Source organism: Zalophus californianus, chromosome 5 (assembly GCF_009762305.2).
Source record: "Zalophus californianus isolate mZalCal1 chromosome 5, mZalCal1.pri.v2, whole genome shotgun sequence".
NCBI lineage: Eukaryota > Metazoa > Chordata > Mammalia > Carnivora > Otariidae > Zalophus > Zalophus californianus.
The window spans coordinates 111,610,888-111,623,048 of NC_045599.1; the positions used below are offsets into that span (position 1 = coordinate 111,610,888).

At 45.4% G+C, this 12,161-nt stretch overlaps 1 pseudogene; it reads right to left on the bottom strand.

Annotated features, from left to right (window-relative positions):
- Nucleotides 1–3,655: 3,655 nt before the first annotated feature.
- On the bottom strand, nt 3,656–3,755 carry LOC113930054 (annotated as a pseudogene).
- Between the last annotated feature and the right edge of the window lie 8,406 nt (nt 3,756–12,161).

The following is a 12,161-nucleotide window of genomic DNA, read 5'->3' on the forward strand; positions in this document are numbered from 1 at the left end:
ACTACCACTCACAACACTTCTGACACCAGATCGAGGGAGGGGGATTTCCACACCAAGGAATTCTCTGAGACACCAGCGGGGTCCCCTACCATTTAGTTCTGACACTATTTACCTGGAAAGAGCGTCAGACCCCACAGGTTAAGGGCTCAGGCTCCCAAGGCTGCCCCTCCCCCTCTTCAGATGCCCCTCCCCCACTTCAGATGCCAATCCCAAGTCCCAGGTTGTCACCTGTGCTTCTGGCCGACTGGCTATAAATTGGGGTTCCCATGACCCCCAGGCTGGGTTCGATATTTGCTAGAATAGCTCACAGAACTCGGGGAAACACTTACATTTACTTAGGATAAAGGATAGAGAGGAACATCCAGCTGGAGGAGATTTGTAGGACAAGGTGTATGGGAAGAGGCTCGGAGCTTCCGTGCCCTCTCCCAACGCACCACTCTCCCAGAACCTCGATGGGTTCAGCAACCCGGAAGCTCTCCAGACCCCATTCTTTGGGGACTGTTATGGAAGCTTCATCACATAGGCATGATCCACCATTACCTCAGTCCCCAGTCCCTGTCTCTCCTCCTCCTGGTGGATGGGAGGTGGGGCTGAAAGTTCCAAGCTTCCAATCATGGCTTAGTCTTCTTGGTGATCAGCCCCCATCCTGAAGCTCTCCAGGAGCCCACCCAGAGTCACCTCAGTAGAACAAAAGACACTCCTATCACCCAGGAAATTCCAGGAGATTTAGGAACTCTGAGTCAGGAACCCGGGTCAAAGACAAATATTAGAACAAAAGATTCTCTTAGTGCTCTTAACAGGAAATTGCAAAGGTTTTAGGAACCCTGTGCCAGGAACTGGGGGCAGAGACCAATATATTTATCTTCTATTATTTCACAACAATGTAAAAAGTCTCCCTAGTGGGAACATCTATCATGGGGGCCTTGCCTGGCCTTGGAGGGATAGGGCACTCCCCAAATAGTTTGGGGAAGTTTTAGTAGTTTGGGAGCAGGTTTATTGTGAACTTCTTACATGGGAAGAGCACTTAGTTCCCAGAGAATTTTTCCAACGCACAGTCTGGTTTAATCCTTGCCATAGCCTGGAAAGAGCACCCAGCAAGCATTATTATTCCCTTTTTACAGGTTGAGAAACTAAGCATCAGAGAGAACAGCTGGGCTCAGCATATTAATGAGGTGAGGTAGAACACTGCAGTCTAGCGTCTGAAAACAAAGATTCTCTAAGGAGTTATCTAGGCCGCTCCAGAGAAGGGGTGGGGAGCCCGGGTGAGCTGATGGAATATGGACTTTAGAGCCAATGGTGCTAGATTTTGAACCTTTGCTCCACTACAAGCTAGCTGTGTGACCTTGGCCAAGTCATTTCATTTCTCTGAGGCCCATTTTCTTCATTTAGAAAACACCTGCCTTGCAGGACTGTTCTGTTTATTAAATGAGATAAAATACATGAAGCACTGAGTGCAGTGATTAGCTTATAACAAAAGCTCAATAAAGCCCTGTCATCAAGAACAGTGTATTCATTTCCAATTGTCACTGTAACAAATTGCCAGAGACTTGGTGGCTTAAAACAACATAAATTTATTATTTTATGGTTCTGGAGTTCAGAAGTCTAAATTGGGCATCATTGGGCTAAAATCAAGGTGTCAGCAGGGTTGCAATCCTTCTGGAGGCTCTTAGAAAATGTTTCCTTGTCTCTTCCAGCATCTGGAGGCTGCCCAGATACCTTGACTTATGGTCCCATTTATCCATCTTCAAAGCCAGAGCTGTTGGATGGAATCTTCCTCATGCCACCACCTCCCTGGATCTGCCATCTGACCCCTCTTCTGCTTTCAAAGACGCTTATGATTACATTGGGCCCATCTGAATGAATGAATAATCAAGACCTCTTCCCTACTTTAAGGTCAATTGATTGGCAACCTTGATTCCATCTTCATCCTTAATGCCTCTTTGCCATGGAAGGTTCTGGGGATTAGGACGTAGATATCTTTGGGAGGCTATTATTCTGCCACAAATAGTATATTTTTTTAAAATGCAAATATAAAGCTAATGCTTTCATAGCCAAAACTTGCATAGATAGAGGCCTTCCGTGAAGCAGAAGCAAGTCAATCACAGGATAGGATAAGAGAGGTTTCGGGGTACCTGCTGGTTCTTTGATTGCCCTGACTGGGAAGCTGTTGTTAGAGCAGCTAGCTGGAGGTATCTCTGGGTCCTGGGTCTGGAATCCTATTTGATCTGGAGTTTGAAATTCAACCAAGGGTTGGGCTTGAGTGTCCCCCAGAGCTGGGGCTGCACTGGCTGGATTCTGACAGGGCCCACAAGGACCTCTGTTTGGGGGGAGCATGCAGCAAACACATCTTCCTGAGCAGGGGCTCCACCTCCCAGCACGAGGGCCAGGGCCAGGCCGCTGGGCTATGGGGGAGGTGACTCTCTGAGAGCCATCAAGGTGTCCTCGCTTTGGAGCCTCTGGGTTTGCAGAGCCAACAAGTCATGTAGGAAAACTTAGGGAAGATATCAAGTCTGCTCTCAGGATCTGAGGATGATGATAATGACCTTAACTAAAAACTAGTGGGCACCCAGGTGCTGTGCAAAGTGCTTTGCGTGCATTATGTTATTTAATGCTTACAAAGGGGTCTGGAAAGGGTTTGGAAGATCACGCAGTCCAGTCCTGTCGTTGTGCAGATGAGGAAGCAGAGCTCAGAGAGGGGACTCTGCCAAGGCAGCGCAGACATTCCGTGGGAGAGCTGAGCTTAGGGGTTCGAGTGCTCACTCTCCCCTGCACCCCCACCATGCTGTCCACAGGGTACTCCTGGGAAAGGCAGAAACAAGGGGTCTCAGGATGCCCCAGGGGAGTAAAAAGATTCAAGATAGATGTCCATACCTGAAATGACACAGATGAGCAGGCAACAGCACAGCCAGCAGAGGGCTCGGGGGGTCTATTGTGAAGGACCCGCAGCTCAGACCTCAGGCGATGTGGCCCAGGGGCTGCAGGGGAGACACTGATGGGGCCGAAGGGTGGGAGCAGGGAAGTGGCGAGGGACCCCTGGGAATGGGAGAGGAGGGGCCCGATTTCAAAGGCAAATCCAAGTCCTGAGTCCTGGTTTCTCTAGGACTCCAAACAAAATTCCTTTCTCAGGATTCCCCCTGCCAAGGTGAGCAGAGCTATTCCGAGCCCTCCCTGCTCAGGAAAAAAGTCCTGCAGCGAGGAGAGGCGTGTCCCCCAGGGCAGACAGGCAGAGCTGGGACGCAGCTGGTGGGCCTCAGAAGGTCGCAAGAGGGTCACGAGGGGGCCCGAAAGACAGGACTACTTGAGGACCAAGAAGGTGAGTGTGAGGGGCGCCTGGGTGGCTCAGTTGGTTAAGTGACTGCCTTTGGCTCAGGTCATGATCCTGGAGTCCTGGGATCGAGTCCCACATCGAGTCCCACATCGGGTTCCCTGCTCAGCAGGGAGTCTGCTTCTCCCTCTGACGCTCTTCTCTCTCGTGCTATCTCTCATTCTCTCTCTCGCAAATAAATAAATAAAATCTTTAAAAAAAAAGGGGGGGGAGTGTGACTGGCAGGGGGTGGGGCTTGAAGTGGCCTTAATGCGGGGGGGGGGGTGCAAATCTGCAGGCAGCAGCCCCCTTCTGCATAGCCAAGCTAAGAATAGCTTAACTTTTTTTTTTTAATATATGGAACACTTCATGAATTCCCTGTCATCCTTGTGCTGCACTAGTCTTCTCTGTACGGTTCCAATTTTAGGGGATATGCTGCCAAAGGGAGCACTTACCATTTTTAAATGGTTAAAAATCTATATTTGGTGACACATGAAAATGATATAAAATTCAAATTTCAGTGTCCTTAAATAAAGCAGTCCTGGAAACCGGCCACACTCACTGGAGTACGTCCTGTCTAGGGCGGCTTTTACACCACAGCCGCGGTTGGAGTAGGGGCCACAGAGACGCGGGGCCCACAGCGCCCAAAATATTACTGTCCGGCCTTCTGTAGAAAATGTCAACTCTTGCTCGAAAGCTTGGTATTTCTAAAAAATAATTTTACTGAAGTAAATAATATGTAAATAAAATTCATGCTCAAAAAAGATGATAGATGAAGTTTAAGTTCCCTTTGACCGCCCCACCCCCACCCCGCACTTTCCTCAGAAATCACAGACTGGGTGCACCTTCTTCTAGACTTCCTCCTACATTTACATCAGCATCTGTGCATATCCATAGCAAAATAAAGGATTGTTTGGTGAATTTTCTTTCTGTAGATGGTTTTAGACGGTGCCTGTGCATAGTTTTTTTAAACTTGCTTTTTGTGTGTGTGAACTTGGCCCCCTGTGGAGACCTACCTTGATACTTTTTTAAATGCTACATAATATCCTATGACTTGGCTCTGCGGTTCATTATTCCCTTACCAAAGGACACAAAGCCTGTTTCCTTTTTGCTATTGGAAACAAAGCTGCAAAGAGCAAGGAGCATTCCAAGGCTCAACTAGCTACATGCCCTTAAAGATGGAACGCTTGTTAAATGAACGGATGGTATTCCATACAGACATGTGAGCGGATGTATTCTCACTCATCTGTGTTTGTGACTCAGGACACACCACCAGGCAAGTCCCTGCCAATGTAGCCGGAAGCCTCCTGCTCTCCTGCAGAGTGTTGTGTCCCCGCCAACTATTGGTGTAAGCAGGTAGAAAGCTTCCTGGCTTCCGGTTGAAACAGGATTCCTTCTGTACAAACTCAATGGTTATTCTTGGAAGGTAGTGTGCGGGGGTGGGAAGTAGCAGAGAATGGGGAGCCTGGGAGCTTGGGGGCCCCATTCTCACCTTCCCACTTTCCGTGTGACCTTGAGCAGCCTCTTTGGGCTTCAGTTTCCTCAGCTGTTTAAGGAGGCTATGAGACTCTTAGAGCTCCCTGGCCTTTCAGAGCCCTACCAGCCTCTTTTCAGTGACCGAGTCCCTAAAGGAGCAGAAGAGTTCTGAGCGGTGATGGTGTAGGCGCCAGCCGCGCGGGCACAGTGCTGTCAAGGGAGGTGCTGGGAGCTAGGCAGGGCACCATGTTGAACCCACGCTGTCACTGATCATTCCCCAGGGGAGAGATTGCATGAAGAGAGCATCCATGCAGCCCAGCTGAGCCCAAGGCCATTATGGCCTTGAGCCCAGGGTCCTGGATCTGGACTGTGGGCTGTTATATACTCCTGGAACACCCTGTTCGCCTCCATCCTACGGCACTTACCACGGTTTGTTGTTCATGGGAATTTGTGTGATTGTGTCATAAATGTCCATCTCCCACCCTCTAGGGCATGAGCTCTGTGAAAGCTGGGGCCAGGTCTATATTGCTCACCCTTTATCCCAGTCCACTAGCACAGTGCCTAACACTTTGTGGGCACTAGACAAACCTCTGCTGAATGAATAAATGAGCTGCTCCAGCCTGGTCTCAACAACAGAGACATAGCCTTCTCTCTAACCCAGGGGCTCCCAAAGAGGCAAATAAGGAGGAGTGGGGAGCAGAAGGGGCAGGGTACAAACAGTCTAGGCAACATGTCAGAATTAGAAAGGTCACTCCCTTCCTGGGTGTCAGCCCTCGGGTGGGGAGTGGTCTGGAATAGTAGACCTCGGGGGGGGGGGGTGGAAATACTCACTGAAGCTTTGAATTATAGTATGCATTCATTCATCAATTCATTCATTTATTTCATTTGCCAAATATTTACTGGGATTCTACCAAGCAATGGAGACATGAAGACAGGTACTTGCCAAAATCACACAAATAAATATCTAATCACCAGTGAGGATAGTGTTATGATGGGAAAGAACAGGATCCTAGGAGAGATGATGGGGAGGGGTATATAAAGTGCACTGGAGAAAGGATTAGGAAGGAATTTCTGAAGAAGTGCTATTTAGGGAGAAACCCACAAGAATAGTTAAGCTTCTACCAGGCTTACAAGAAGAGCTTTCATTCCATGGAAATGGAATGTTTCAATAGAATTTTGAGTGAGTCATGGGATCTTAGAATTCCAGACAGTGAATCTCAGAGTTACAGAATCTTAATCCCGCAGAATCCTGAAACAAACACTTACAGACTCTTCAACAGCAAATGGAACCTTAGAATTGAATGTTAGAGATTCAGTCTTCAGATATAAGAGCAAAGGGAATCTTTTTTTTAATTTTTTATTGTTATGTTAATCACCATATATGAGCAAAGGGAATCTTAAGAGAAAATTTATCCCATCCCCTTCTCTACTATTGTACAGATAGTAACAGAACAAAACAAAGGTGCACAGTCCTAGAACCCAGCCAGAACCCTCACCTCTTATTATTAATAGATTATGACTCTAACCATTTAATAAATAATAATAATAGCAACAATGCTTATATTTTTTGTCTCATTACTAGATGCTAATTGCTGCTAAGTGATTTATATAATTATATCAGTGAATTCCAACACCAAACTCATGAGGTAGATGTTGTATAATACCCATGTATTATAACTAAGAAAACAGAATCTCGGGGGAATAAGGATGGTTAATGGTCACTCAGCTAAAATGAGGGTGGAACCAGAACCTTAGGGCTTTTTTTGCTTATTTGCTTTTTAATTTAAACACTGCTTTAAAGCATGGTGCTACGCAGCTTTTTCTTATTACAGCTGCTTTCAGGCTCTTGCACAGGGACCCCAGCCTTCCTGTAACTTCCCCCTAGGGGTCAAGGTAATCTCTTGGCCAGACTCTGCTGTGGGGTGATAAGCATCCTGGAGGGTCTGTAGTACACTCTCATGTCAAAGGAGCCTTCTGAAACTGAAATGTGCTGTTAAAACTAAAAGAAGTGAGTCTGTTTATGGGATCCAAGAAACAGCATGGTATCAGGAAACCTAGTTCCCATCTTAAGGTAGGCACTAAATAGCTATGTCATGCCGGCTCAGTGATGGAGCCTTCCTGGATCCCAGGTACCACGTCTTTTACGGGAGATGATAGCGCCTGCTCTGTCCACCTCAGTGTGGAGCGATAATGCATGCAAACATGCTCTGCGATTTATGAAATATAAGTAAGCATTCTAAGGTTCGGTGGTTTCTCTTCTACCTTGTGCATAACAGTGTGGATGGATCTCCTCTATACGGGGGGTAATTTGGAAATATCAGGAGCCTCAAAAAATATTGATTACTTTTTTATCTGGAATTCAAGTTTTAGGAAACAATATCGAAGCTGGGCTGAAAAATTCAGAATCAACCTAAATGTCCAATAATTGGTGATGAGATGAATAAATTATACTATTACCATGGAATGGAATTTGATATAGTTATTTTCAATGTTTTGGAGAATATTTAATTACACAAAACAGTGTCCACAACAAATTAAGGTGTATCAAAGATAAAATAATATTTACAATAAGTTCCAGGTTTCTGTGAATGAAAGTATACGTGTGTGGCACGTAAATGCTCCAGCAGTGCGGCAATTATAATTATTGCTGTTATTGTTGTTATATAATAAAAGAATGATGTTAATCGTAATGTTGCTGTAAGTTACCTTTGGACTGTAGGATTATGGCTTTAAATTATTTTCATCTTTTGATTATCAACACCCAATATTTTTACAATAAGAGAAACAAGAGAAACAAAAATCATTAGAAAAGTGATTCTGTGATTTTTAAGCCTATTTTTTGTTTGCCTGCTGTTTCTCCATCTCTCCACCCTCCAAGTGACCTGCCTGCTCAAAACTAAGTGTCCTCACATCACTGAGACCCTATAGCTGAAAATCTGCTTCATGCCAAGTGGTTAGAAACTCCTTATGTTCTTCCCCACAGAGAGGAGCAATCCCCAAGCCTTTCAGAGGAATACCAGGCACTGAGACAGGACTTTCTTGTGGAAGAAGAGGGTCTTCCTGGTAGCCCTGTGAACAGTAACCCCTGTGGTGAAAGTGAGAATGGGAACGCGCCACACCGGGCACACTCTCCTGATGGAGGCCGGCGGAACTGGAATCTGCCAGCAGGTGGCAGTATCTGACCACTTGCAGCTTTCCCCGAGATCTGGAACATTTCTCCTCTGAAATCAGAGAAACTACAGGGCAAAGGAGGGGAGAGAGTCTGGAATCCCAGTCCATTGTTCTGCCCACATCTCCACACCACATTGTCTCTCTTACAAAGACTTTAGAAGGGCCACTCTATGTAGGAAGGGGCTTGGAAGAGCACCAAAAAGATGAAGTCATCTTAGCGTGTTTCCGTCCCACATTTGCCTCCTTCAGGCTTTGTGTCCACAGCCAGTAAGGTTATGTGACCTAGGCTCACTCGTTATTCTACGGCCCCTGGATGTTTACGTTGTTCCCTTCTGTGGTTAAAAATACAGTGTGGGACCTAAAGAGCTTTCTCTGTATTTCAAATTATTTTCTTGGGACTGATTCCCAGAAATGAGATGATCAGTCAAAGAAAACGAACAGTCTATTAGCCTTTCTTCTGTAGCTCAGGGAATAAGGGCCTGGGCTCAGCAAGTCAAGGGGACCAGGCTTTTAATCCTGCCTCAGTCGTCAGGGCTGATTGTGGCAAATGCCATATTTTCTTGGAACTTCAGTCATCTTTACTGCAAATGAAGGATACTAGCAGCCCCTACACTTGTACCTTAGATCCCGTTCTCTCTCCAAATATCGCTTCCCTCTCTCTTCATTTCTTCACTCTATCTGATCATTCCCATCAGCTCACAAATATGCTGTGATGTCACCAATCCTAAACAAATAAACCAACCAAAATCCTCCTCTCAATCCCCACCCCCTGCCAGGGATGCCCCATTTTCTTTGCTGGCCTTTGCAGCAAAACTCTTGAAATAAGTAGTTGGTACTTGTTATCCTAAGCCCATTCCTATGAGGCCCTTGCCCCCAACAGTCCACCAAGACTGCTCTTCATGGGAAATGTTGACTTCATAATGCTAAACACAATGATGGATTCTTGGGTCTTGTCCTACGGGACCTAAGAGCAGCATTGGCACAACTGACCACTCCTTCCTCCTGCAAACACTTTTTTCCACTTGGTTTCCAAAATACCACACTCTCTTGGGTTTCCTTGCACCTCACTGCAAGTTCTTTCCCAGTCACCTGTGCTGGGTTCTCCTCTTTCTGATTCTTTTCCCTTTTTTAAAGTTTTTTATTTATTTAAGTAATTTTTACACCCAACATGGGGCTCAAACTCACCACCCCAAGGTGAAGAGTCGCATGCTCTTCCAACTGAATCCCAGCCGGGCACCCCTTTTCTCTCTGATTCTTTTTTTTTTTTTTAAAGTAGGCTCCTTGCCCAGCACAGAACCCAACGTGGGGCTTGAACTCATGACCCTAAGATCAAGACCTGAGCTGAGACCAAGAGTCAGATGCCTAACTGACTGAGCCACACAGGTGCCCCCTTTCTGATTCTTAATGTAGGAGTGACCCTTGGTTCTCTTCTCCTTTGATGAGCTCATAGCTTTCTCTGGCCTTGAACAGTAGTTCTATGAGTGTGACTTTCAAATCTGTGTCCCTAGCCCTGATCGCTTTCTTGAACGCCAGATTTGTCTATACAACTGCCTCTTTGACCTCTCCTCTTGGATATCTAATAGAAATCTTAAACTGATCAAAAACAGAAGTCAATTTTTTCCCAGTTTCACTCCCCAAATTTGTCCTCCTGCAATTTTGTTCATTGCAGTTCATAGTAACTTCATCCTTCCAATGGGTCAGGCCAAGATCCTTGAAGTCATTCTTGGCTCCTCTCTCTGTCTCTCATCTTATATCCAATCCTTCCAGAAATCATGTTAATTTTACCTTGAAGTATATCCAGTCTCTAACCACTTCTCACTGACTCCGTTTATGCCACTCTGGCTGAGCCACCAGCATCTCTCACCCAGATTACTCCAAAAGCCTCCTACCAGATCTCCAGCTCCTATGCTTGCCCCCCATTAGTATTCAGTATTCTTTACACAGAAATATATCACCTCCACAATATATAAAGAGCTCTTACAACTCAACAACAAAAGGACAACCCAATTTAAAGATGAGCACAGGAAAAAAAAACTACAATGGGTAAAGGACTTGAATAACTTGAATGGATGAAGGACATTTCTTCAGAGAGGATGTATGTACAAATGGCCAATAAGCACATGGAAAGGTGTTGAACAACATTAGTCATTAGAGGAATGCAAATCAAAATCAGGAGCTACCAAAAGAAAAGAAAAGATTCAGCTACACTTCAATTATAAAAACAACACAAAATCACAAGATAACATTTCACACTGACTAGGATGGCATTAAAAACAAAAAATAAAAAACGGAAAATAACAAGTGTTGGCAAGGACATGGAGAACCCTGTGCATTGCTGGTGGAAACAGCTCAGCAGTTCCTCAAACAGTTAAATATAGAATTACTGTACGGACTAGCAATTCCACTCTTAGTAAATATGGACGAGAATTGGAAATAAGCCCTCACACCAGTATCTGTACACAAATGTTGATAGCAGCACTGTTCACAATAGCCAAAAAGAGAAAACAACCTAGCTGATGAATAGATAAGCAAAAGGTAATATATACGTACAATAAAATATTATTCAGCCATAAAAAGAATAAAGTACAGACATATGTGGCAACACAGAGGAACTTCAAGACCTTTGTCATGATGGTTAATCTTAAATGTCATCTTGACTGGGCTAAGGGATGCCCAGAGAGCTGATAAAACATCCTTTCTGGGTGTGTCTGTGATGGTGGGCATTTGATTCACTGAGAGATTAGCACTGGGGTACAGTAGATTAAGGAACTGCCCTCATCAATGCAGTCAGGCATCATGCAATCCATCGAGGGCCAAATGGAACAAACGGCAAAGAAAGGGTGAATTCAGCTCTTTCTCTTCTTGAGCTGGGATGTCTATCTTCCTGCCCCCACCTCCCCTATTCTCAGGCCTGCAGATTCCAGCAGAATCACATCCCTGGCCCTCCTCGTTCTCCAATTTGCAGACAGCAGATTATGGGACTTGTCAGCCTCTATAAACTGCCTGAGCCAATTCCTATAATAAATCTCCTCTTATATCTATTTCTATATACCCTGTTGGTTCTGTTTCTCTGGAGCACCGTAATACAACTATGTGAAGTGAAAGGAGCCAGACACGAAAGGCCACACATAGTACCATTTCATTTGTATGACACGTTCAAAATAGACAAATCCATGAAGGCAGAAAGCAAATTGGTGGTTTCCAGGGGCTGGGGGAGGGGAGAATGGAGAGTAATTGCTTAACGGGTTCGGGTTTTCTTTTAGGGGAATGAAACCGGTTCGGAACTACGCAGAGGTGGTGGTTAGATAAGAATGTGAATGTACTAAATGTCATGAAATTATTCACTTTAAAATGGTTAATTTTATGTTGCATGAATTTTACTCCCAAAGAAAGAAGAAAATAAATGTCATGTCCCCCCTCCACTCAGCACTCTGCAACAGCTCCCCAGATGCCTCAGAGTAAAAGACTTAAGTCCTTACAAGGACCACAAGCCCCCTCCCCCACCCCCATTTGATTTGGTCCCTCCCTATCTCTGTTCTCCCTGTACTCTCCCTCCCCCTCACTCCATTCCAGCCACACTGGCCTCTTGCTGTTCCTGGAACATTCCAGGCCTACTCCTGCCTCCAAGCATTTGCTCCAGCTGTTTCCTCTGGCTGAGACACTCTTCCTACAGCTTGGCTACCTTCCTTACCTCTTCTACATTGTTGTTCAAATCTCCCCCTCTCATTGAGCAAGGGGTCTTACCCTGCAAATGATCTCATCTTTCTCTGGAGGGCCCCAATGGCAGATTCACTGGCACTGATTGAAAAATTCCTGATTGACCGGTTAAGACTACATTTCTGGGGTGCCTAGATGGCTCAGTTGGTCATGATCCTGGAGTCCCGGGATCGAGTTCCACATCGGGCTCCCTGCTCGGCGGGGAGTCTGCTTCTCCCTCTGACCCTCTTCCCTCTCGTGCTCTCTATCTCTCATTCTCTCTCTCTCAAATAAATAAATAAAATCTTTAAAAAAAAAAAAAAGACTACATTTCTGGGGGAGGTTGAAACAGATTAGGTATGAATCCCCAGGCCACGGTTTGTGAATTCAGTCTCAATGATACTGTTTTGGGCCAGTGGTTTTATTTTTAACAGATCTCATCATAAGGTAATTGTGCTAATTTCTTCTTAGCCTCCTGCTAGATTCCATTCATCCTTCTGGTCACAACTTAACA